This window comes from Protomyctophum parallelum (assembly GCF_964188405.1).
Source record: "Protomyctophum parallelum genome assembly, chromosome: 21".
Lineage (NCBI taxonomy): Eukaryota > Metazoa > Chordata > Actinopteri > Myctophiformes > Myctophidae > Protomyctophum > Protomyctophum parallelum.
This window is the reverse complement of record NC_139713.1, coordinates 38,105,540-38,133,183: the sequence shown is the minus strand read 5'-3', so window position 1 is coordinate 38,133,183 and position 27,644 is coordinate 38,105,540.

Sequence of the window (27,644 nt, the reverse complement as noted above, 5' to 3'; positions counted from 1 at the left end):
CCACCCCCCCCTTTCCCCTCACTGTATATGTATCTTTTCCCTTTTTGCTTCCTATATGATGAATTCCTGTTCTGTTCTTTAGCTACATAGAAATGTCTATTTGTATGTCTCTAAATGTTTTGATGAATTGAACAATGTGGACCCTGTTGTAAACAAGTGTAATGCTTAATTGGGTCGTCCACTCACAGTTAACAGTCTTTGTATTGAGTTTGTGCTTGAAATGTACTGTAAATTCTGCAAACTGTTAATAAATATTTCAATCAATCAATCAATCAATCAAAACTTGTTTGCCTTTATTTGTGACTGCACAACCATTATTTATGCTAGGTTTACTTGCAATTAATCAACACATTAATCACAAAAATAAATCATCATGCAACACTTTTACATAGATGTGCTGATATGTGTACAACCTTGTGAAAGTCTACATCCTTTGAGCATCTGAAAGGATGCACACACACACACACACACACACACACACACACACACACACACACACACACACACACTCTTCTTCTAAATGGTATTTCATGTGATTGACTGGAATTACCACACAGTACAAAAAAGTAAATAAGAAACAAACAAAAGAAAAACAGAAAACACCTCTGACTTGTTTGCCTTTACTTGTGACTGCACAACCATTATTTATGCTAAGTTTACTTGCAATTAATCAACACATTAAAATCATCATGCAACACTTTTATGTAGATGTGCTGATATGTATCAGCCTCTATTTAATCAGATTGACAGCAAGGGCAGAAGCCCATTCTTCCGACCGACGCCCCGTCGCGACGGTGCGTCGATCCGTCGCGACGCACCGTCGAAAGGTCCTATTTCGGTCCGTCGGTCGGTCGTTCCCGTCGGTCGGTCCGTCCGTCGCTCCGCCGCTCCGTCGCTCCGTCGGTCCGTTGCTCCGTCGCGACGCACCGTCGGTCGGTCCGTTTTTGCGTCGCGACGGACCGTCGGTCGCAGGGTTAGGGTGGATGGATTGATTCTGCCCTTGCTGCCCAAATGGTAACTCTGTCATTTCTCTACCGTTTTGGACGGGGGTGGTCTCTTTGGAATCGTGTGGCCCCCCTGGAGGTTTCTATGGGGGTCTCGAGGTTCGGGGACCCCTGGGGACCCCCACGGACCCCCAAATGGTAACTCTGTCATTTCTCTACCGTTTTGGAGGGGGTGGGCTCATTTGAATCGTGTCGCCCCCCTGGAGGTTTCTATGGGGGTCTCGAGGTTCGGGGACCCCTGGGGACCCCCAGGGACCCCCAAATGGTAATGTCACCTGTGGACACTAACTGTAATTGTCTCGCTGTCTCGCTGCTGCGCTGCGCCGCACAGACAGCAGCTTGTGTCAGTTGTGTGTGTAACATGTGCGTTCGTGCCGTGTTGCTGGTATATTATTATTATTATTATATTTTTTGCGCCGCCGCGTTGTCTCGCTGCTGCGCTCTTGTGTGTAACATGTGCGTTCGTGTTGCTGGTATAGATATTATTGTTATTATTATTATATATCATATCCTGCTTCCCAGCCTCCCCGTCCTGGACGGCGCAGAACAGCGTTGGATCGCCGGCCGCCTATCGTTGATCGCCCGCCGTCTCCTCGAGGACCGCCCTAGCAGATGGTTTACTGCTATATGCCATAGTGTTTATTATAGCTACTATTATTATTGGGCATTTGCTAACTTAACGGTGTGGCACGTATTATTGTAGTGTACAGTACATTGGGTACAGCGGTCATTCAGGCTTCAGAGGGCTGCTTACAGGGGTGGAATATTCTCAGGGTTGGCTTCACCTGTCTCTTAGCGCCCCTATATTGGTGAACATGCATGTTTGTATTTTACTGCTGTGATTTTCGATAGAAGTGTTATCCTATTTTGATATAGGCTTATTGCAGTGATCGTTGGTGTGCACTTGATTTGCCGTGGCATCTTTTGTGGTCGTGTGTACTAATGTGTATACGATAATATATGTGCGCTAATCTTTGGGCTGCTTAGGAGATTGGGTGGGAACAAACACTGTGCTATTATCCAGATTCCTGAGGTGGATGTACGAGGAGCTTGTGATTATTGCTTGCCTAGGATACAGTGTGTTAAGTTATGAGAAGTTCTGCAGCTTACACGTTGCATTCGGAGAAAAGATTAGATCCATTTAGCCAAGCATGGCATATTTATTATTATATTAAGGGCTCCCTGTCACGCATCATTCTCACGGTGACAGACCCAATACAATACAATCACTGAATGAAAAAACACCGGTCCGCTCCACACACAGGCAGTGGTCATGTGACCCGAGTTACCTGATCACGCCATAGCTAGACAAACATGCATCCCATACCTTGCGCCTTGGCGCCTCACAGTGGCACAAGCACAACACTGCATATCACACAGAACAGCAGTACAGAATTGCACACAATACACAAGTGAGGACATACATCCCGTCAAATCTCAACACAGTGCCTATTTATATTGCTATTTGCTACGTTTTAATAATTGCCAGTCATACAGTATAAATTGCCACATTGTTATACCTATACATTTACGTATTTTACTTGTATAGTGTTATATTTGATATCCTGCTACATGATTTTATACTTACCTGTTTTATCTCCGAGCTTATAATAAACTTTGTTACTTTTCTATATACGACCTGCCTGCTGCCCTTATCCGTTTTTCTCAAGCAATGACAATTTCACTGGAGCGCAGCGCTATATGCACGCAGACAGCACATGATACAGGCCTACATCCCGTCCCAAACACTGAGGAAAGTGAGGAGGTAAAGTAAACTTGTTTATAATGTGGCAAGAAAAATATATTCCAATTACTTTTCGGTGCGCACTCACCATGAATCCAAGCAGAGGTCCTATAGGTAAAACACAGCCGCCACAGTCCCAATGGCCCGTGCGCAAAAAGTTGATATTTAACATTGGCTATAATCTGCCAAATCTCAACCGATTGGTATAATTCCAAATGGTATACACTCAATGAAATTTATATTTTCCATTTTTCATGGGCGTATAAGTCATAGAGCCAGAGAAAGGAGAGATATGGTATAGGGAAGCACTAAGCCCTGTTAGCCATGCAGCCTATTATGTTTTATGAGCTGTGGTGGCTTCACTGATATACAACATTTATTCAAATAGTTTAATAGGCCTACTGTATACAGCTACTGTGCTGCTGGATCGTCGATAAATGGACTATAGGCCTACTGGACTTTGATGTTATACTGCACGGATATAAGCGAACCAGTTTATCAATGTTGGATAGTTGGATACCTGCATGCGCTCTTTGCATGTGCACGGCAGATGGAGAGAGAGAGAGAGAGAAAGAGAGAGAGAGAGAGAGAGAGAGAGAGAGAAATGAGCTCCGTTCATTGGCTTTATAGGCAAGTGCAGAAGGTTTATAACGACAGGTGCCCACCTTAGAGTAGCCTATATATATTAACTTATTATTATTTTGCCAGCGGGTGCTTTGGCTCTTGCGCGGAGTTGACGCCGTTGTCTATAGGCCTACGTGCCAGGATGATTTTAAATAAATATGTCTCTGTCTCTGCGTCTCTAGAGCTATAAAATATATAGCACACATCATGTGTGACACATGTGTGCACATACACACACACACACACACACACACACACACACACACACACACACACACACACACACACACACACACACACACACACACACACACACACACACACGAGATTCTGACAGAATGCAGCGGCGCATTCTTAAAATAAACAGATATACAAGCTTATAGTGTACCATAGCGTACATACCAGCATACTTACCGTTCAATAATAATTAGCATGTATTATTATTAACGAAAAACAAACAGTTTTTTCAAACAGTTGTTTGAAACAACTTCTGATTAGTTACTAACTTTACTATACCAATTTAAAATAGTATTAGATGTTTTTCGTTAATAATAACTTATGCTAATTATTACTGAACCATTTTAGATGTTTATATTTCACCAACAGGCATGATATGAATTTATAGGAATAATAGGCCATCAGTGGCCACCGGTCGACTCCATTTTGCGCATTACGGCGCCTAGATTGAAATGACCACATTAATCAACAATAGACCATACTGTTCATTGAAAATAGCTGCAAAATCACTATAGTTGTGATGGGATAAAGTAGACCTTTTAAGTATAGTTACCAAGTAGGCCTACCATTAACCCCGCGATGCTGAGCGTGTGTTCCAGCTAAAACTAAGGGTAGGTCTATAGATTTTTAGGGTTAATTATTAGGACCCGATTTTTAATTTCATTCAGAGGGAGAGTCAAGGTATATATTTTATATATAGTGAAACATACATTTCATCGATATCCTTCATCGTCTTCATTTCTTTCATAGTTAAAGCAATTGCTAAGTGGTCTATTGTCTAAAAAAAACACACACAAGCATGAACAGTAGACATCTATTCATCATTATTTATTTCAAATCAAAATACAAACCACTGTCACCAACTCGTCTCGAAGTTCGCGCACACACACACACACACACACACACACACACACACACACACACACACACACACACACACACAACGAACGGTGTGGTCACGGTACCGCTGGCTGGCCTCTGTTTTAACGTTAACGTCAAAGTCCAGTAGGCCTATAGTCCATTTATCGACGATCCAGCAGCACAGTAGCTGTATACAGTAGGCCTATTAATCATAATCAATGAACATGTGTCAGCCGCTGTTGTCAAACTGCCCCCCCCCCCCCCCCCCTATCTGTCTATCTGCATGCTACGACAGACAGACAGACCTGTCAATGCGCTATACGCATAGGCGGCGGGTGCGTTTTACCTTTGGGTAGGCTATAGAACTGCGTTGGGGGGGGGGGACTCTCGCGGCCGAGCGAAGCGAGGCCGCCGCCGCGGATTTATTTATTTATTTATTTCCCAGATGGTCTAAAAATGAGTTATTTAGCATACTTTTACCAATGAATTAGCCTATACACAGACAACGACTTTTGGACGTCTTTTTCTCAAGTCTCGAGTCAGTCAGTCAGTGTAGATTACCCGGCGGTGTTGCTGCCCCTCCAGGAGTCGCGGCTCATGGCTCTTGAAAGACGGCACAGAGACAGCAGACACTCCGCTGAACGTGTCAGTGTTGCTGCAGTGGTGTGAACTGTGAACCGTGCGGACATTGACTGGTGGTGCTGAGTTCTGACAGCCACTCACTCTTGCTGTTTCCCAAAACAAACCAGCGCGCGCTACTCTTTGCTACAAAGCGACTGGAAGGACGAGGTTTACAGTATACCAATAGTAGTCAATATGCTGATTATTAGGCCAGTTGCTGTATAATGTAGTATAGCCTATATCCGATCAGCGATCACAGGGGCAGCGACAACACACACACACGCACACACAATAGCCTTCTATAATGCTGCGCACATATATTATATATATTTAAAAAAATACCCAGCATAATTTTTGGGAAGGCTAAGCCTTCCCTAGCCTTATGCACCCGCCGCCTATGGCTATACGGTGGCCAGGGAGGTGTCATGCAGGGGCTTATCTTCTTATAACGTCAGTTATCCCCGCGGGGGTTTTTCCTTCGTTTGGTACAGTTTCCTAATGAAGAGTATACTCTGAATATATTCTTTCAAATGAGGTTTGGCCTTATATCAAACATACATGCTCAGTATTTTTATTAATACATTTGCAACTATTTGAATAAAGGTTGTATATCAGTGAAGCCACCACAGCTCATGAAACATAATCGGCTGCATGGATAACAGGGCTTAGTGCTTCCCTATACCATATCTCTCCTTTCTCTGGCTCTATGACTTATAGGCCCATGAAAAATGGAAAATATAAATTTCATTGAGTGTATACCATTTGGAATTATACCAATCGGTTGAGATTTGGCAGATTATAGCCAATGTTAAATATCAACTTTTTGCGCACGGGCCATTGGGACTGTGGCGGCGGTGTTTTACCTATAGGCCTACTTGTGAGGACCTCTGCTTGGATTCAGGATGAGTGCGCACCGAAAAGTAATTGGAATATATTTTTCATAATAAACACTATGGCATATAGCAGTAAACCATCTGCTGTGGCGGTCCTCGAGGAGACGGCGGGCGATCAACGATAGGCGGCCGGCGATCCAACGCTGTTCTGCGCCGTCCAGGACGGGGAGGCTGGGAAGCAGGATATGATATATAATAATAATAACAATAATATCTATACCAGCAACACGAACGCACATGTTACACACAAGAGCGCAGCAGCGAGACAACGCGGCGGCGCAAAAAATATAATAATAATAATATACCAGCAACACGGCACGAACGCACATGTTAGGCTACACACAACTGACACAAGCTGCTGTCTGTGCGGCGCAGCGCAGCAGCGAGACAGCGAGACAATTACAGTTAGTGTCCACAGGTGACATTACCATTTGGGGGTCCCTGGGGGTCCCCAGGGGTCCCCGAACCTCGAGACCCCCATAGAAACCTCCAGGGGGGCGACACGATTCAAATGAGCCCACCCCCTCCAAAACGGTAGAGAAATGACAGAGTTACCATTTGGGGGTCCGTGGGGGTCCCCAGGGGTCCCCGAACCTCGAGACCCCCATAGAAACCTCCAGGGGGGCCACACGATTCCAAAGAGACCACCCCCGTCCAAAACGGTAGAGAAATGACAGAGTTACCATTTGGGCAGCAAGGGCAGAATCAATCCATCCACCCTAACCCTGCGACCGACGGTCCGTCGCGACGCAAAAACGGACCGACCGACGGTGCGTCGCGACGGAGCAACGGACCGACGGAGCGGCGGAGCGACGGACGGACCGACCGACGGGAACGACCGACCGACGGACCGAAATAGGACCTTTCGCCGGTGCGTCGCGACGGATCGACGCACCGTCGCGACGGGGCGTCGGTCGGAAGAATGGGATTCTGCCCTCCCTCCAGATTGATGTTCAGTGCTTGATGTAGTAAAACTATTTCCACATCGACCACAAGGGAGCAGTTTAAATCCATTGTGTACAACCTTGTGAAAGTCTACATAATTTGAGCATCTGAAAGCTTTTCTACTCACATATAGGGTTTCTCTCTGGTGTGAATTTTCTGGTGCGTTTTAAGCCTGGACATTACAGAGAAGTGTTTTCCACAATGATCACATCCATAGGGTTTCTCTCCAGTGTGAATTCTATGGTGGTTTTTAAGGCTGGATATTTGAGAGAAGTGTTGTCCACACTGATCACATCCATAGGGTTTCTCTCCAGTGTGAATTCTCTGGTGTTTTTTAAGGTCGGACATTCTAGAGAAGTGTTGTCCACACTGATCACATCCATAGGGTTTCTCTCCAGTGTGCATTATCTTGTGGCTTTTAAGGTGGGACATTTCAGAGAAGTGTTGTCCACACTGATCACAACCATATGGTTTCTCTCCAGTGTGAATGCTCTGGTGGCTTTTAAGGTGGGACATTTGAGAGAAGTGTTGTCCACAGTGATCACAACCATAGGGTTTCTCTCCAGTGTGAATTCTCTGGTGGTTTTTAAGGTTGGATATTTGAGAGAAGTGTTGTCCACACTGATCACATCCATAGGGTTTCTCTCCAGTGTGAATTCTCTGGTGGTTTTTAAGGTTGGATATTTGAGAGAAGTGTTGTCCACACTGATCACATCCATAGGGTTTCTCTCCAGTGTGAATTCTCTGGTGTTTTTTAAGGTCGGACATTCTAGAGAAGTGTTGTCCACAATGATCACAACCATATGGTTTCTCCCCGGTGTGAATTCTCTGGTGGTTTTTAAGGTGGGACATTTCAGAGAAGTGTTGTCCACACTGATCACATCCATAGGGTTTCTCTCCAGTGTGAATTCTCTGGTGGTTTTTAAGGTTGGATATTTGAGAGAAGTGTTGTCCACACTGATCACATCCATAGGGTTTCTCTCCAGTGTGAATTCTCTGGTGTTTTTTAAGGTCGGACATTCTAGAGAAGTGTTGTCCACAATGATCACAACCATATGGTTTCTCCCCGGTGTGAATTCTCTGGTGGCTTTTAAGGTGGGACATTTGAGAGAAGTGTTGTCCACACTGATCACATCCATAGGGTTTCTCTCCAGTGTGAATTCTCTGGTGTGTTTTAAGGTCGGACTTGTAATGGAAGCGTTGTCCACACTGGTCACAGTCGTGCTGTTTTGGGTTAGCCAAGATTCTATGTGCATTTACTGTTGGTAAGACAGGGAGGCCAGACTGATGATGCAACACTGGATTGGAAACAAAGATAAAGGAAAAAGAAATTGAGAGGTTGAACGACAGACTTTTATGGACTGAAATGTACATAATAATAATAATAATAATAATTATAATAATAATAATAATAAATGACATGATTATATAATGATTCAGTGGTAAGTAATAGGCCCACTAGAAGCACTTTTAGAGTGAATGAACCTGTGAGACAATATAAAGGCAAAAACACGACCTGAATCAAATTACAATGAAAAAAAGCGGAAGATTGAGAATGCAATGTTTTTATTTCCAAATATGACAGGTGAAAGGGGCAAGTAACATACCATGGTCTTTGGGTTCCTCCTGTTCAGCAGAGTTGAGGTTGACAGAGTTCATCTTCTCCTGAAGTCTGGAGTCCACAGTCAGATCTGATCAGAAATGATTGATATCATGGTCAGGGCTCCAGACTAACTTTTTCACAGGTAGCACTGGTGCCACCTACCTTTTCATTTGGTAGCGCCACCACAAATTAGGTAGCACCATTTTTTCTTTGTATAGCGTGGTATTAATACATGATCTTATCATGCCCCCACATAGGGCGCTTAGGGCATTTATTTATGTAATGGTTTCCACCATTAAAGGTTTGAATCATAAAACCCCCTACAAAGGTCACTGTGTAAAAAACAGCAACCTACCTGGTTATACACTGTAGATGGTTTCAACCCAACACAAAGTCACTCAGTCAATAAAGGCAATATTTATATTCCACACAGAAAGTAAGTTTAAGGTTTTGTGTTAAATTAAATGAAGTCCAAACCTTTGGGATTAATAAAGTGACAATTTGTACAATATCCCATTACCCAAATGAATTCCTTATTATAATATTTTTAGAATCTGATCTCAGGTCAGAATGAAAACTGTCAGGATGTAGAAGACATTTTTAGACTCTGATCTCTGGTCAGAATGGGTTAAGTCGCACGCTGGAGCCCTGATCATGGAGCAGTTGTGGATAACTGACACAGAGCAACTCTTCTTATACTAGAGAGCCTGAGGTGGAGCCACTAACTGCTTGGATTGATTGATTGATTGATTGACCTAACAAACTGCTGACACAACAACACAACAACTCTTGACTCTGAACATTTAACCATCAACATACTATTGATCCGAACCCTCAATCCCTAACCCAAGCACGGGAGCATCGCATGTCCCCCCCGCTTCGGATCTTCGGTGTGTCGGAAAAGCGTGCACACCCCCTATGGACCGATACTCAAGGCTGCAGTGTCAGTATTGAAAGTGAATAAGTTGGAATCGGAACAGCTCTAGAAAATCAAAACATACATACCTATCCTGTGCATCTGTACTACAGGTTGAAACATTGCATCAAACAGTCCACGTCGCTCATCCATCTCTCGCCGCTCTCTCTCTGTTGATACTGTAGACCTCTCCCTGTGGTGCTCTGTGGAAATCACCATTAGATATTTATTTACTCAGCAACCTTACATACACTGAAGAGCTTCAACAATACACTGCTAGTTTTCTGCTCAGGGCCTTGTGAAAAACCTTTTATCTACTATGATGGAGACGTATACATTATGATTACATATCACAGAAAAGTAAAGTAAATTCTTCATGGTCATGGATAGTCGTTTAATTATAAAGAATCCCTAGTTTGTTCCTCAACTCACCTTGCTTCCTCCAGTTCCAGATACACGCCTATGCGTGCACCCAGAGCCCTCCAAATTAGTCGACGTACAAGTATACTGTATATCCACTATTTATGGAGGGAAGCTAATAAATGTATGGTTGCAGTCAGACAAGAAAACATATCTATAACATGCGTTATATGTCAGGCATGGATTGAGGTGCACTCAGCCTTGATTTGCAGTCAACTTACTGGTGTCCAGATTGTCTTCAGTTTCATGGTCTTCAGGTTCCTGCTTAAGGTGGTCTTCAGGTTCCTGTTTAAGGTGGTCTTCAGGTTCCTGTTTAAGGTGGTCTTCAGGTTCCTGGTGGTCTTCAGGTTCCTGCTTAAGGTGGTCTTCAGGTTCCTGTTTAAGGTCTTCAAGTTCCTGTTTAAGGTGGTCTACAAGTTCCTGTTTAAGGTGGTCTACAAGTTCCTGTTTAAGGTCCACCATTTTGTCTGGAATGAAGCAGTAGAATAAGAATAATAAGAATAAAGATAATATGGACTTTGACTTGACATGGAAGAAGACTAATAATAATGAAGTGACATGCGTTGTAGAAACAGAGGTTGTAAAGCAGTGTTGTAAAGCAGACTGGACACAGTGGACAGTGATGACAAATGCCTTTTCACCAGTATGTACATAGGCCAAATATGGCCTATGTAGTGATGTTTCAGAATTCAGAGCACGTATATAACTTTAGTTGCGTTCATGTAACGTAACGCCCAACCAGCTCTGGTCCAAAGCCTTAAGGAGAAGTCCTTAACACTATGGACCAGCGCTAACGCCCAACGTTGTGACGTTAATGTAAAAGGTTCCACATCTAACGTGCCCTACAGGGAAAATGATCCCGCTGTGAAACAACGGTTTAATTCGCGTATTTATTTAGACACACCGCATAGACAAGCCTTAAGCCTGTCTATGCATAATCGCACACAGCCGAATCGCGGTGCATTGCCGAATCGATTATTGTTGACACCACTAACATGAGTTCACCATTGAGAACTCAAGTACACACCTGCAGCTAGCTAACTTTACTATAGGCTTAAAACCACCAGTAATGTAAACGCTACATACCTATCCTGTTCAAGTGTACGACGGGTTGAAACATCGCATAAAACAGTCCACGTCGTCCGTCCATCTCCTGCTGGTACTCTGACATTGCTGCATATCTTTTGGAGGCCATCTCTCTTGATACTGTAGATCAGTAGCTGTGGTGGTTTGTAGAAAATCAACAGTAAGGGAATTAGAAAATAAATCATTCAGTAACCTACATACAACTTTTTCATCATTCACCGTTGTGCTTTTTTGATTGATTGATTGAAAAACAAAAAGTAATTTATAAATTGGGTGCTTTTCTGAAAAATGTTCTCCCACTGTACAAATAGGGAAAGCCTTACGATATGTCTATGTATATCGTGTAATCTGTAATGTATTGTATACTTTCGATTGTATACTTTTATGAATCTGTGCTCCAAACCATGTGATCATGGTCGTGAGTTAAATAAATGATGATGATGATGATGAAATATTTATTAACAGTTTGTAGAATTACAGTACATTTCAAGCACAAACTCAATACAAAGACTGATAACTGTGAGTGGACGACCCAGTTAAGCATTACACTTGTTTACAACAGGGTTTACAACATGTAGCTAAAGAACAGAACAGAAATTCATCATATAGGAAGCAAAAAGGGAAAAGATACATATACAGTGAGGGGAAATGGGGGGGGGGGGGGGGGGGGATTCAGATTTTACAGAGGCCAGTTTCGAATTGCAGCCATCAGTAGGTGGCCTTTGAGAGCGGTTTTGAAGGAGTCAAGGGATTCACATGTCTTAATGACTGTTGGTAGGGCGTTCCACATTTTGGTGGCATAGGAGCGAAAATAATTTAGACCCTTGTTTGTGCCGAATCTGGGTTGTACATGGTTAGTTGCACTCCCTCTGGTGTTGTGGGTGTGGACTTCGTTTACATTAAGGAAGTATCTAGACAGGTACATGGGGGTACGTGGTGTATCGAATCTTGTGGACCAGACCCATTGCAAGATGCTGTACTCTGTCATCGACCCTAAGCCATCCCAGCCTGTCAAAGTGGGCAGGGGTGAGGTGGGTTCGGGGGGTGAGGCCAAGTAGGAGCCTGACCAGTTTGTTTTGGGAGGTCTGGAGCCTTGTTTTAAGGGCCTTTGAGGTGCTGTGGTACCAAGAGTTGGATGCATAGTCAAAGAAACCTTGTACGAGGGCTCCTGTTAAGGTCTTCAAGGTGTTTTTGTTGACCAGTGAGGAGATCCTGTAAAGGGATCTTGTTCTTTGATTGACTTTTTTGATTACGTTGGTGGCCATTTTATCACCGGAAAGATTGGCCTCCAGGATGGAACCTAGGTAGGTAATTTGATCTTTTCGTGTGATAATATTGTCACCCACTCTAACCAAGAAGCCATCTGCCTTGCTGAGATTACTATTTAAAGATATTTTTTTTGCGGCTTACGCCTTTTATTGATTTTTTAAGGGACAGATAGTAGGCTGACAGGAAACGGGAGAGAGATGGGGGGATGACATGCGGTAAAGGCCGTGTCGGGTCCGGGAGTCGAACCCGCGGCACACCGCGACTGGATCACCAGTCCGGTGCCCAGACCGTTACGCTACGGCCTGGGCCGAGATTACTATTTGATCCGAAGAGAATGGATTCAGTTTTTCCCAGGTGTAAGGATAGTTTGTTATCAGCGAGCCAGGTGCAGATTCTACCGAGTTCAGAGCTGAGGGTCAAACCTGCAGTTTGTTCCTGTCCGAGACCAGCAGTGCTGAGTCATCTGCGAACAGGAACAAGTTGCAGTCATAAGCTGATGTCATGTCGTTAACATATATTAGGAACAGTAAAGGCCCTAGTATGCTTCCTTGTGGGACGCCACAGCTCACTGGGAGGGGGGGGGGGGGGGGGGGGACAGTGTTCCGTTCACCTCCACCATCTGTTCTCTCCCCTCCAGGTAGGATTGCATCCAGCTCACTGATGTGCTATCAAAACCAATAGCTTTAAGCTTGTTAACCAGTATGGAGTGGTTCACAGTGTCAAAAGCATTTTGGAGGTCCAGCATGACCATGCCGCAGTATTTTCCAGCATCCACCTCGTGTTTGATGTGGTCGCTCAAATAGAGGAGGCATGTGTCAGTGGAGTGGGATGTTCTGAAACCATTTGATGTTGTCGCTCAAATAGAGGAGGCATGTGTCAGTGGAGTGGGATGTTCTGAAACCAGATTGGAACTCGTACAGCAATTTATTAGTAGCAAGATACTTTTCAACCTGTTCATAGACTATTTTTTCCATCACTTTCGAGATGGAGCTTATAGTGCTTAGCTTAGTGTTGCTTGGTGCAACAGTCCCAAACAGAGCTACAATATTATTATCAACTGCCAACTTGTATTGGCTATAATCTAGTAGTTTACATCAATCATTGCCTCTTAACCCAGATACATAGCACTCGTTATTTGCGTCACAGTGTCTACTCTACTCGTTTCAACATTTCAGCACCCTGAAAAGGACCTTTCTGAGCTGCATGATGTTACAGGGACAGTCAGGACGTGTTTACTTTGTTTTTAACGTTAGCATCCGTGAGCTAAGGGTGCTAAAGGGAGTATAGCAGCAGTAACATCAAAGAATTGTTTACTTAAATGACAATATATTGAGTGTAAACTGTACCTCGTTTGTGAGACGTTTTTCACATGCTGTTTGTTCCACACATAACTCTCTGCCTACTGCCTGACTCTCTCTGGAAACAGTCTGGCCACGAGTAGCTTCTCGAGCCGTGTTATTTATTTTATTTTCCCCCTCCCGCAAAGCCAAGATAGGCAGCGTCTAGTGAGCTAATCTAGTGATCTAATTTAAGACTTCCGGTGGACGATCTCTTCAAAATAAGAGTACCCTCTAGAGTATTGAAAAAAAGTTTAATTTGCACATTAAAACTACAAATTAAGCATTTAAATGATGCTATATGATGCTATAAGACACACATTATGTTTCTGTGTAAGAATAAGTAATTAAATCATTATAATAATAATAATAAAGTTATCTAAATGGATAAATGCTATTCACTGGAGTGCATGGACTTTATAAAGTGGACACTGGACAAAAGACGGCTCCGCGAGGCAACTATCTGGACATACCCACACGTTCGGGGAGATGTCCTCTACCACACCACACTCTCCGCTAAGCGGGAGAGGTGTAAAATTCACAGCAGCAGACCTTCTACTGGGGTCAAGGCTGACAAAAAGTACCGTTTCCGGACCCAGAATGGACACTGGACAAAAGACGGCTCCGCGAGGCAACTATCTGGACATACCCGCGCGTTCGGGGAGATGTCCTCTACCACACCCCACTCTCCGCTAAGCGGGAGAGGTGTAAAATTCACAGCAGCAGACCTTCTACTGTGGTCAATGCTGAAAAAAGTACCGTTTCCGGACCCAGAATGGACACTGGACAAAGAGGCCTCCGCGAGGCAACTACCTGGACATACCCACGCGTTCGGGGAGATGTCCTCTACCACACCCCACTCTCCGCTAAGCGGGAGAGGTGTAAAAGTCACAGCAGCAGACCTTCTACTGTGGTCAGCAGTGACCAGATAGTTGTCCAGATAGTTGCCTCGCGGAGCCGTCTTTTGTCCAGTGTCCATTCTGGGTCCGGAAACGGTACTTTTTGTCAGCCTTGACCACAGTAAAAGGTCTGCTGCTGTGAATTTTACACCTCTCCCGCTTAGCGGAGAGTGTGGTGTGGTAGAGGACATCTCCCCGAACGTGTGGGTATGTCCAGATAGTTGCCTCGCGGAGGCCTCTTTGTCCAGTGTCCATTCTGGGTCCGGAAACGGTACTTTTTGTCAGCCTTGACCACAGTAAAAGGTCTGCTGCTGTGAATTTTACACCTCTCCCGCTTAGCGGAGAGTGTGGTGTGGTAGAGGACATCTCCCCGAACGTGCGGGTATGTCCAGATAGTTGCCTCGCGGAGCCGTCTTTTGTCCAGTGTCCATTCTGGGTCCGGAAACGGTACTTTTTGTCAGCCTTGACCACAGTAAAAGGTCTGCTGCTGTGAATTTTACACCTCTCCCGCTTAGCGGAGAGTGTGGTGTGGTAGAGGACATCTCCCCGAACGTGCGGGTATGTCCAGATAGTTGCCTCGCGGAGCCGTCTTTTGTCCAGTGTCCATTCTGGGTCCGGAAACGGTACTTTTTGTCAGCCTTGACCACAGTAAAAGGTCTGCTGCTGTGAATTTTACACCTCTCCCGCTTAGCGGAGAGTGTGGTGTGGTAGAGGACATCTCCCCGAACGTGTGGGTATGTCCAGATAGTTGCCTCGCGGAGGCCTCTTTGTCCAGTGTCCATTCTGGGTCCGGAAACGGTACTTTTTGTCAGCCTTGACCACAGTAAAAGGTCTGCTGCTGTGAATTTTACACCTCTCCCGCTTAGCGGAGAGTGTGGTGTGGTAGAGAACATCTCCCCGAACGTGTGGGTATGTCCAGATAGTTGCCTCGCGGAGGCCTCTTTGTCCAGTGTCCATTCTGGGTCCGGAAACGGTACTTTTTGTCAGCCTTGACCACAGTAAAAGGTCTGCTGCTGTGAATTTTACACCTCTCCCGCTTAGCGGAGAGTGTGGTGTGGTAGAGGACATCTCCCCGAACGCGTGGGTATGTCCAGATAGTTGCCTCGCGGAGCCGTCTTTTGTCCAGTGTCCATTCTGGGTCCGGAAACGGTACTTTTTGTCAGCCTTGACCACAGTAAAAGGTCTGCTGCTGTGAATTTTACACCTCTCCCGCTTAGCGGAGAGTGGGGTGTGGTAGAGGACATCTCCCCGAACGTGCGGGTATGTCCAGATAGTTGCCTCGCGGAGCCGTCTTTTGTCCAGTGTCCATTCTGGGTCCGGAAACGGTACTTTTTTCAGCATTGACCACAGTAGAAGGTCTGCTGCTGTGAATTTTACACCTCTCCCGCTTAGCGGAGAGTGTGGTGTGGTAGAGGACATCTCCCCGAACGCGTGGGTATGTCCAGATAGTTGCCTCGCGGAGGCCTCTTTTGTCCAGTGTCCACTTTATAAAGTCCATGCACTCCAGTGAATAGCATTTATCCATTTAGATAACTTTTATTATTATTTAATTACTTATTAGTAATTTAATTACTTATTTTTACACAGAAACATAATGTGTGTCTTTACAATAACTGTAATGTAATAATAATACTAATTGTTATAATAGGTGTATTATTGCTTGATGAAATAGGAACCTTTATTGTTTGGATAGGAACCTTGCTTATACAAGTGCGTGACGCACGGCACGCACGGTACCTGTTGTTGGTTGCACTAGACTGAGCTGACAGGTTGTTTATTACTCCTCTTAGCACGGGACTTTATAATAAACTATTGCCCGGCTGGGCTAAACTACAATCCTTGTTGGGTGATTCTTAACGAAAAGAACACACTTTTACACTAATAATGTAACGTAATAGTTATTTAATTAACGAATTAAAAATCTTATTTTATTCTGAAGGCAACCGGATGTCTTAAATTAGCTAGCTCTCAGACCGGAAGTTCTAAATTAGCTCATAAGACGGAGCCGCCACACCGACCATGCGCCGCTGTCTCTCTGCTGCCACCTGTTGGAGGAGGTCTGTAACTGTTACTGAATACATGATGTAAGGATGAATGAATGGACTGCCTTCGACTAGCTTCAGGAATAACATGAATGTTAAACAATGTTACTGAATACATGAATCATGAATAGTGAGTAGTATGAATAGTAAATGGATAGTGATTGATGACATTCTTTATTTATAGGAATAATAAACCCTTATCTCGTTTAAAGAGCACACCACCAATAAGCCATGAAACAACAGGTAACACAGAGTCTCTTACTTTCTCATCAATGTTGTACTTTTTATGACAAGATATGCCTCTCCACGTTTCATTTCTTTGCAAAGACGCTGACTTTGCATATAAGGCAAACGCAGTTGGAATGCGACATCGTGAAAATATAATCTTCTTCCCACTCTGCATGGAAGTGATATGTTTTAATAGGCTTCTTTGCCGCGCACATCTTGATATATGATTGATATCCTTTTAATTTGTTTAATTGTTAACAACACAACAGACCATGTAGACTCTCTTGAAAACAAGGCACTGCATTGTGTATGTTTTTATTTCTCCTTTTTTCATGGCAGGGGCAGGCGGTCTACCTGCGCAGCGCTTGCGATCGACGTAATGGGCATCCCTGATCTACCACATCTGGAGGCATGATCATTGACTCATCAAAGTCCAGCAGAGCACCACTCTCCCCCATGAAGGGATTTGCTCAGGTCCTCAAAGGCATCCACCAGTGCCAGCACATCTGTCTAATAAATAATAAAAGTAACAAATGATTCATGTCGCTGAAAATAATTATGCAGCCTCTGAATGTTTAATACTGTGCACATCAGAAATGTACCTTGTAGCCAGCTTGACATTTTGCGTATTGTTCATGACGGCTCCATTCTTCTGACTTATTGGTGCCCTCAATTTCTTGTACTAGGCGTCGCCAACTCATTACATTGTGAGTCTCCCTTTTAATATTTGTATTGGTTTTTAAATGTTTTCAAAAGACATACTTTACCAAACTGACCAGCAGACAAAACAAATAAACAAAAAACATTGGGACGGGGGGTTCCTCCAGTTCATCTTAATATTTTCTTTTGTGTGTTTGTTGTTGTATTGTTTATTTCTGTTTTTTGTGCAGTCTGTGTTTTTATTTCTTTATTGTCCCCCTTTGCCAACTTGTAGACTTATGTACTGTTCTTTATGAACTTTTAATCTTTTAAACCAATGACCTCTTCCTACAGAAAAGGATTCCAAATAAGCCTTCTGGCTTCTTCCCTTCCTTGCATTGTATTTTTGTTCTTTGATATGTTATTGTCTATTTTTTGTACTACATGCTAAATAAATAAACCTAAACCTAAACATCTATATTGTGACGTGCATTGATATGTGGAGGTCCATGACCCTGGACCTGGTACCAGTATAAGGTCTTGCTTAAGACAATATACTGTATCCCACCTTAATTCCCTCGAGACGGAAACCTTTGTTCAGATCTTCGAGTGGGGGGGATAGGTTCCTCTTTCGACATTTTGACCTCAAGGAGGCTACATGTGCCACCAGGAGAGGCACCAAGGATACCGCTTCTGGATTACCTGCAGATAATTGAATAGACATCCCCATATTTGGAGATAATTGACATACCCAGGTCTGACATCATAGACCCCCCCCCCCCCCCCCCCCCATCGAAGCTCCATATATGGGTCTAGGCGGAACACCCAAGCCTGACATCATAGACCCCATCTTTGGGCATGTCTGACATTGGGGGGCTCCATATAAGGATATGAATGACATCGTCGTAATGACACAAGCATCGCAGCCAAACATGAGCCAAACACATAAAATAGCCAATTTGCTTGACTACATATATGACATAAGTTCTCCATGTGTTGTCATTGGCATTTAATTTCCGTGGCGCTGCCATTCCGACTCTCTCAATACTAACCCTAACCTAAACCACATGCCGTAGCCACGTAGTCGGAATGGCAGTGTGTGGGAATGCCACTCTGTTCCCCTCAATTCTCCATTCATTGTCAATGGCATTTAATGTTTGTGTTAGGACAAAAATCTACACTATAGCAAAATGTAATATAAAATAAAATATAGGCCCATCAAAAACCACATGGTTTAAAGAACAGCGGTTCAACAGTAGGCACAATCTGTAATAAAAAAATCACACCTGTGTGAAGTGAGGGGCGCTCTTACCATTGTACATCATCATGACGCAACATGTCCTTTGGTAGGACGAAAATAGCAGATTTGCTCGTCCACATATGACGTGGGAATTTAACGGTAATGGGATTTGAATTTGTTTGTGTAAGACGAACATCTACACTAAAACAAAGTCTCACAATTTGACCGGGAGAATGTCAAACAATCAAATTTAAATTCAAACATAATCACATTTATGAGACTGTTTGTGCCGTTGCAGTATTAAAGTAACAAAGTAAGCTGCATGCATTTGTCTCTCCGGGCCAGCGTGCAAACACACGCACACACACACACACACACACACACACACACACACACACACACACACACACACACACACACAGGTCCAGTTTCTGTCTATTGTCCCCCCCCCTCCCCCCACCACTCTGATTGGTCCATCAATCACCCTGTGAGTATTTTGCAGTGCTCTGTTTCGTTGTAGAAGGCTGAACTCTCTTTTGGACTAGATGAAGTAGGCAGGTTTCTGATCCGTCCTTGACTTGAAGAGGGAGCTGATTTTTTTTGTCTGTTTGTCACAAGAAAGAACACAGGGATCTTGTTTTGTGAAATGGCATTACTGCAAACACTGAAGTCCTTGGTTAATGAGCGACTGTCTGCAGCCGCTGAAGAGATATTCTCGACCTTTGGAAGCATTCTGACAGAGTACGAGGACGAAGCTCTCCATTTGAAGGAGGACATTTACCAGAAGCGCAGACTCCTGGATACGATTTTAAAACCGTACATCAAATTACACAAAGCCGGTTTGTGGATTCATTCATATTGTAATCAAGAACATGAGTTTCAGAGTGAAGAACACATGTGGTCTAAGTTTATTTAGTACTGAGAGCCTATTGTGATTCTACTACCTATGAAGGAGTTCTATGTGAAGATTAGTTCTGGCTAATTATGTTAGTTCACTTGTGAAAAAAACATTTGAATACTCCGCTTCTAACAGTGAATGTTTTTTGTTTATTTCAGAGCAGTTGCTCCGGGAATGAGTATATTGTTGTTGAAAGTACACATTCATGCTGTACTGTTCTTTATGAACTTTTAATCTTTTAAACCAATGACCTCTTCCTACAGAAAAGGATTCCAAATAAGCCTTCTGGCTTCTTCCCTTCCTTGCATTGTATTTTTGTTCTTTGATATGTTATTGTCTATTTTTTGTACTACATGCTAAATAAATAAACCTAAACCTAAACATCTATATTGTGACGTGCATTGATATGTGGAGGTCCATGACCCTGGACCTGGTACCAGTATAAGGTCTTGCTTAAGACAATATACTGTATCCCACCTTAATTCCCTCGAGACGGAAACCTTTGTTCAGATCTTCGAGTGGGGGGGATAGGTTCCTCTTTCGACATTTTGACCTCAAGGAGGCTACATGTGCCACCAGGAGAGGCACCAAGGATACCGCTTCTGGATTACCTGCAGATAATTGAATAGACATCCCCATATTTGGAGATAATTGACATACCCAGGTCTGACATCATAGACCCCCCCCCCCCCCCCCCATCGAAGCTCCATATATGGGTCTAGGCGGAACACCCAAGCCTGACATCATAGACCCCATCTTTGGGCATGTCTGACATTGGGGGGCTCCATATAAGGATATGAATGACATCGTCGTAATGACACAAGCATCGCAGCCAAACATGAGCCAAACACATAAAATAGCCAATTTGCTTGACTACATATATGACATAAGTTCTCCATGTGTTGTCATTGGCATTTAATTTCCGTGGCGCTGCCATTCCGACTCTCTCAATACTAACCCTAACCTAAACCACATGCCGTAGCCACGTAGTCGGAATGGCAGTGTGTGGGAATGCCACTCTGTTCCCCTCAATTCTCCATTCATTGTCAATGGCATTTAATGTTTGTGTTAGGACAAAAATCTTGTCACAAGAAAGAACACAGGGATCTTGTTTTGTGAAATGGCATTACTGCAAACACTGAAGTCCTTGGTTAATGAGCGACTGTCTGCAGCCGCTGAAGAGATATTCTCGACCTTTGGAAGCATTCTGACAGAGTACGAGGACGAAGCTCTCCATTTGAAGGAGGACATTTACCAGAAGCGCAGACTCCTGGATACGATTTTAAAACCGTACATCAAATTACACAAAGCCGGTTTGTGGATTCATTCATATTGTAATCAAGAACATGAGTTTCAGAGTGAAGAACACATGTGGTCTAAGTTTATTTAGTACTGAGAGCCTATTGTGATTCTACTACCTATGAAGGAGTTCTATGTGAAGATTAGTTCTGGCTAATTATGTTAGTTCACTTGTGAAAAAAACATTTGAATACTCCGCTTCTAACAGTGAATGTTTTTTGTTTATTTCAGAGCAGTTGCTCCGGGAATGAGTATATTGTTGTTGAAAGTACACATTCATGCCAATACAAAAAGTAGTAGTTTATCAAACTACAAAACGTTGCATGGTGAAATTAATTTACAAACTTTCACGTTGTTTGGTCTAATTGTATCTCCCTGTGTGTAAAGAGGTGGTTCCGCCTGACCAGCAGGAGAGGGCCTCCAGTCTGGTTCCGGAGCAGCCAGAGGCTCCACACATTAAAGATGAACAGGAGGAGATTACCTCCATTCTGGTCCCAGAGCAGCCAGAGGCTCCACACATTAAAGAGGAACAGGAGGAGATGACCTCAAGTCTGATCCCGGAGCAGCCAGAGTCTCCACACATTAAAGAAGAACAGGAACAGCTAATCCAAAAACCAGAGCGTGCTGATGTTTTAACGTTGACATTACTAACAGTGAAAAGTGAAGATTCTGATGAAAACATGACAGATTACATGCACCTACCTTTGTGTAAAGAGGACAGGTCCCCCGAACAGCAGCAGTGGACCCCCGCCCTGGTCCAGGAGGAACCAGAGCCTTCACAGATGAAAGAGGAACATGATGAGCTACATCAAAGACCAGAGGACGGTGGGTCAAAAGTTATATTACTATCAGTAAAATGTGAAGATGATGAAAACATAGAGAAAGAGCCTGTAGCCAACACCTCATCTCTACACATGAAAACACAGGCTTATGTAGAGGACTGTGGAACATCACAACCAACAAGTGGCAGTCAGCTCATATCAACACACGGTTCTGAGTCTGACACTGACGACAGTGATGATTGGCATGAGACCAGGGATCTTTTAAACAATCTGGAATCACACAAGACACAAAATATGGGAGAAAAGAGCAACACACTGTCACATGACCTCAAATCACCAAAACAAAGTCACTCCATGAAAAGTAACACAGGGAAGAAAAGTTTCAGTTGCACAGATTGTGGCAAAAAGTTTAATCAAAGGATACATCTGAAGACGCACACAATGATTCATACAGGGGAAAGGCCCTTTACTTGTACAGTTTGTGAAAAGGGGTTTAGTCGAAAGAGTGATCTAAAATCACACATGACATCTCATACAGGGGAAAGGCTCTACACATGTAGAGTGTGTGGCAAAGGCTGTAGTCGAAACCGTGATCTAAAATCACACATGTTGACTCATACAGGGGAAAAACCCTTTACTTGTACAGTTTGTGGCAAAGGCTGTGTTCATAGTGGTCAGCTAAAACAACATATGAGGACTCATACAGGGGAAAAGCCCTTTATTTGTACAGTTTGTGGCAAAGGGTGGAGTAGCACGGGTAATCTGAAAAGACACATGGGGACACATACAGAAGAAAGACCTTTTGCTTGTACAATTTGTGGCAAAGGCTGGAGTGACATGGGTTATCTGAAAAGACACATGATGACTCATACCGGGGAAAACCATTTACATGTCCAGTTTGTGGCAAAGGCTGTAATCAAATGGTTAATCTGAAAAGACACATGAGGACTCATGCAGGAAGGAAACCAGTTTCTAAATGAACTATTTGGGTAAATGTACATTTGAAGATATGAGGATATGTACAACGGAGAAGATTCCCATTTGAGAGTAACACATACTTTTTTAATAATCTGATTTGATATCACACAGATATCATGTGTCAGTATGATCATTTATTGTAATCCAGGATGACAATGCCAAGTCATAGATACTAAAGTAGACATCACATTATCTGACGATATCAGCATGGCTAAATAAACAATTGATACCTCTGTTGAATCTCATTATGTGTGTGTAGAACCTTCTTTATGTATATATATTTTAGCATCAGTGAGGCATTATGCAGGACTGAAGTACATGTCATCTTCATCATTATATCCCTTAATATGTTTGCAATAATGGTGCAATAAAGTGTTGGCAACTTGCTTGATTTGTGAAAGTCATTATTGTGTGTTATGTGTGCATGGAAGTGATATGTTTTAATAGGCTTCTTTGCCGCGCACATCTTGATATATGATTGATATCCTTCATTTTTTTTAATTGTTAACAACACAACAGACCATGTAGACTCTCTTGAAAACAAGGCACTGCATTGTGTATGTTTTTTTTCCTCCTTTTTTCATGGCAGGGGCAGGCGGTCTACCTGCGCAGCGCTTGCGATCAACGTAATGGGCATCCCTGATCTACCACATCTGGAGGCATGATCATTGACTCATCCAAGTCCAGCAGAGCCCCACTCTCCCCCATGAAGGGATTTGCTCAGGTCCTCAAAGGCATCCACCAGTGCCAGCACACCTGTCTAAAAAATTATAAAAGTAACAAATGATTCAATAATTATGCGGCCTCTGAATGTTTAATACTGCAGAAAGTTACCTTGAAGCCAGCTTGACATTTTTGCGTATTGTTCATGACGGCTCCATTCTTCTGACTTATTGGTGCCCTCAATTTCTTGTACTAGGCGTCGCCAACTCATTACATTGTGAGTCTCCCTTTTAATATTTGTATTGATTTTTAAAAGACATACTTTACCAAACTGACCAGCAGACAAAACAAATAAACAAAAAACATTTAATATTTTATTTTGTGCGTTTGTTGTTGTATTGTTTATTTCTGTTTTCTGTGCAGTCTGTGTTTTTATTTCTTTATTGCCCCCCTGTGCCAACTTGTAGACTTATGTACTGTTCTTTATGAACTTTTAATCTTTTAAACCAATGACCTCTTCCTACAGAAAAGGATTCCAAATAAGACTTCTGGCTTCTTCCCTTCCTTGCATTGTATTTTTGTTCTTTGATATGTTATTGTCTATTTTTTGTACTACATGCTAAATAAATAAACCTAAACCTAAACATCTATATTGTGACGTGCATTGATATGGGACCTTCCCATAGATCCGAAGTCCCGTTAGTCCGAACATGCACTGCTCCCGTGCTTGCGGTTAGGTTTAGGTTTGCTCCCGTGCTTGCGGTTAGGTTTAGGTTTGCTCCTTTGCTTGCGGTTAGGTTTAGGTTAGGGTTAGAGATAGGGATAGTAATTTTGGAACAATGAACCTTCTGACTAATGACACGGCACCCATTGATATGTGGAGGTCCATGACCCTGGACCTGGTGCCAGTATAAGGTCTTGCGAGACGGAAACCTTTGTTCAGATCTTTGAGTGGGGGGGATAGGTTCCTCTCCCGACATTTTGACCTCAAGGAGGCTACATGTGCCTACAAGGCCACCAGGAGAGGCACCAAGGATACCGCTTCTGGATTACCTGCGGATAATTGAATAGACATCCCCATATTTGGAGATAATAGACATACCCAGGTCTGACATCATAGACCACCCCCCCCCCCCCCCCCATCGAAGCTCCATATATGGGTCTAGGCGGAACACCTCAAGCCTGACATCATAGACCCCATCTTTGGGCATGTCTGACATTGGGGGGCTCCATATAAGGATATGAATGACATCGTCGTAATGACACAAGCATCGCAGCCAAACACATAAAATAGCCAATTTGCTTGACTACATATATGACATAAATTCTCCATGTGTTGTCAATGGCATTTCATTTCCGAGGCGCTGCCATTCCGACTCTCTCAATACTAACCCTAACCTAAACCACATGCCGTAGCCACGTAGTCGGAATGGCAGTGTGTGGGAATGCCACTCTGTTCCCCTCAATTCTCCATTCATTGTCAATGGCATTTAATGTTTGTTAGGACAAAAATCTACACTATAGCAAAATATAATATAAAATAAAATATAGGCCCATCAAAAACCAAATGGTTTAAAGAACAGCGGTTCAACACTGGGTCATTATGTATTTATCTTTGCTGTTCCACAACAGTATGAGACATGAGCATCACACATAGATGTTAATTCTAATGTAATCCTGGGTGCTACACTTCCTCTGTCAACCTGGGGGGGTGACCTCATGCTTCCTTCAATGCATGAGGAGTCCGAGCCACTTCTTTTCACCTGACAGGGGGGAGTTACCCCGGGCGGACATAGCGCGTGGAAGGAACACGTTATTCCTGGCCAGGGGGAGGTAGTATAGAGACCAGGATTACTGCATGTTTTTTGTGAGGGTACCTACCCTAGGGGGCACAGGGAGAACATGCAAACTCCACACAGAACGGCCCTTTCGCCAAGCCCACCTCGGGTATGGGCACTGATGACGCGGAGGAGAGAACACGCCAAGCACCCACAGCGTCCCCAGGACCTTCTAGCTGTGAGGCGACAGCACCGGAACCCCTATGACCTGTCAATGGTTGACCATGATTACAGATGCTGGATTTCAATATATGCCACTATAGTCAAAATAAAACAAATCAAGCATGTATGTATTAAATGAGACTTTAGGTGTCCTAGAACATTTCAGTCAACTACTTATGAACATGCAGCTCTCTCACACAGACATTGAAAACAAAGACAGACTTCTAATTTCATACTATAATGTGCTGAGAAGAAAAGGGTCCTGCACACTGTCTTTCACTGATAGAGTAGTAGTTTCATTAGATGACAACGTTTCGGTCTAAACGACCTTCATCAGGTAACATGATGAACCTGAATGAATGGTGCTTTTGCACATTCACTAAGAACAATGGTTAAGACCTGAGCCTCCATCTGAACAGACACTGCAATCAAACACTCACACTGCATAGCAATGGCTGCATTCCAATGCAAATAATACTATGGAAGAACAATCTGCTATAATGTCTCGTTACTGTGAGTGTTGTTTATTATGCAGACCAGAAAGTCTTGTTGCAATGAAACTGTTGCATTTAGCATGCGACAATGCACAGGTTTCTTTAGTTTTTTCTTCTCCATCATGTCATTGACAGCATCAGAGCTGTTACTCTCCTCACATGGAATGCAGGCTGTTAAGTAGTCACAGTGTGTGGGGGTATATTCACATTGATTTATAATGTTGGCAGCCAAAAACTATTACAAAGAAATAAGTGTAAGTTTGACTAAGTAGGCCCTATTAAATAACAGACAGGAATATATCTTAATCGACCAATGTTTATTAAGTTCAGCAGAACATTAAATCCAAACATCAGCAACATCGGTTATAGCAGATTATATATATATTGTATGTTAGTGCTAGACTAGTGCTTTGTGTGTTTCACTGTGAAAATGATCTATGATACTTGCATTATGGATTTTACGACACTCATCCCAAAATAAATGTGTGTCAAAGCTGACGTTGAGTTATTGATAGGTACCAATGCCTCTAAACTGCTTGAACCGTGGGAAGTTGTGAACAGTCGTGGCAATGGGCCATATGCCATTAGGACCCTATTGGGGTGGGTCATTAATGGTCCCCTTACTGGCTACAGTGAGCAGAGCGAGAGTGTTACTGTCAACAGGACCTCCATAACACATCTGGAGGAGTTGCTGCACAATCAGTACAACCATGATTTTAATGAGAAGTCTTTATTATTACAACATCTCTTGCTTGGATGTGAGCAGACCGTACTGTTCATTAATCCCGTGTTTAAAAACAGCCATGCTGTTAAAATGAGTCTGTTTTGGGTCCAAACACTCTTGTCTCAAAGCATGACACCACATGTTGAGCCACAAAAACTAAACCAATTCAAGCCTTAAGTGAAACGTTGCTTGCACAAAGAAATGACCGTAGTTAACTGTTCTTCAGTGAAACGTTGCTTGCACAAAGAAATGACCGTAGTCAACTGTTCTTCAGTGAAACGTTGCTTGCACAAAGAAATGACCGTAGTTAACTGTTCTTCAGTGAAACGTTGCTTGCACAAAGACATTACCTGTTTATATTAACTGTTCTACAGTGACCGCATGTCTCTGCCAGTGAAGGCTTACAGTTACACAAACCCTGACTCACGGTAGCCGTAAATACCTCAGTGGCAAATATATGCCTGCAGTTCTCCGCAAACGCCACCACGTGGCACTACTGTCCCTTTTAAGCAGCCTCATGTCTAATTTACATCACCTCATTGAAGTATGCAAGGCCGGTTATAGGGGGGCGCAGCCCACCCAAACGTGCGTCCTGCCCACCCAATCAAAAGTTATGGGATCCTTTATTTTTTTGCCTATGAAAAAAATATCTGGGTGGGCCGCACTGCGCAGCAGTTTTACACCCAACAATGAGAGGCGGAGGGACCCGACGTCTATCAAAATGAGCAGAACAGAGAAGTGTTCAGAACACAGCACAGAGCACACTGAATGAGAATTGAGCCCTGTCGAAAAACCCCTACACATAACCACGCCTCCAGCAACAGATCCATCAATCAGGAGTTCTACATGCTCAAACACAGAAAATGAGAAAATAGCTTCAGTGATTTTTTTTTTCTAAAATAAAATAAAAAGTTTATCTCACACAATCACTCTCTCTCTCTCTCTGTGCTCCCGTCTGCTCACTCTGCTGGTAGCAAGAAAGAGAGCGACATGCATCCTTTCTTTAAGCCTATAAGAAAAAGTGCTGCTTCTGCCTTGTTATGTTAGCACATAATGCTAGCGCTGTTGCTAACACAGAGGCTATCCCTTCTGCCTCTGCACGGTGCACTCCCTAGCACATCTGTTAGCACTGTTGCTAACACAGGCTATCGCTGCTGTTCATGCCCCAGCCTCCCCCCCCACAAACAGTGCCTCAACA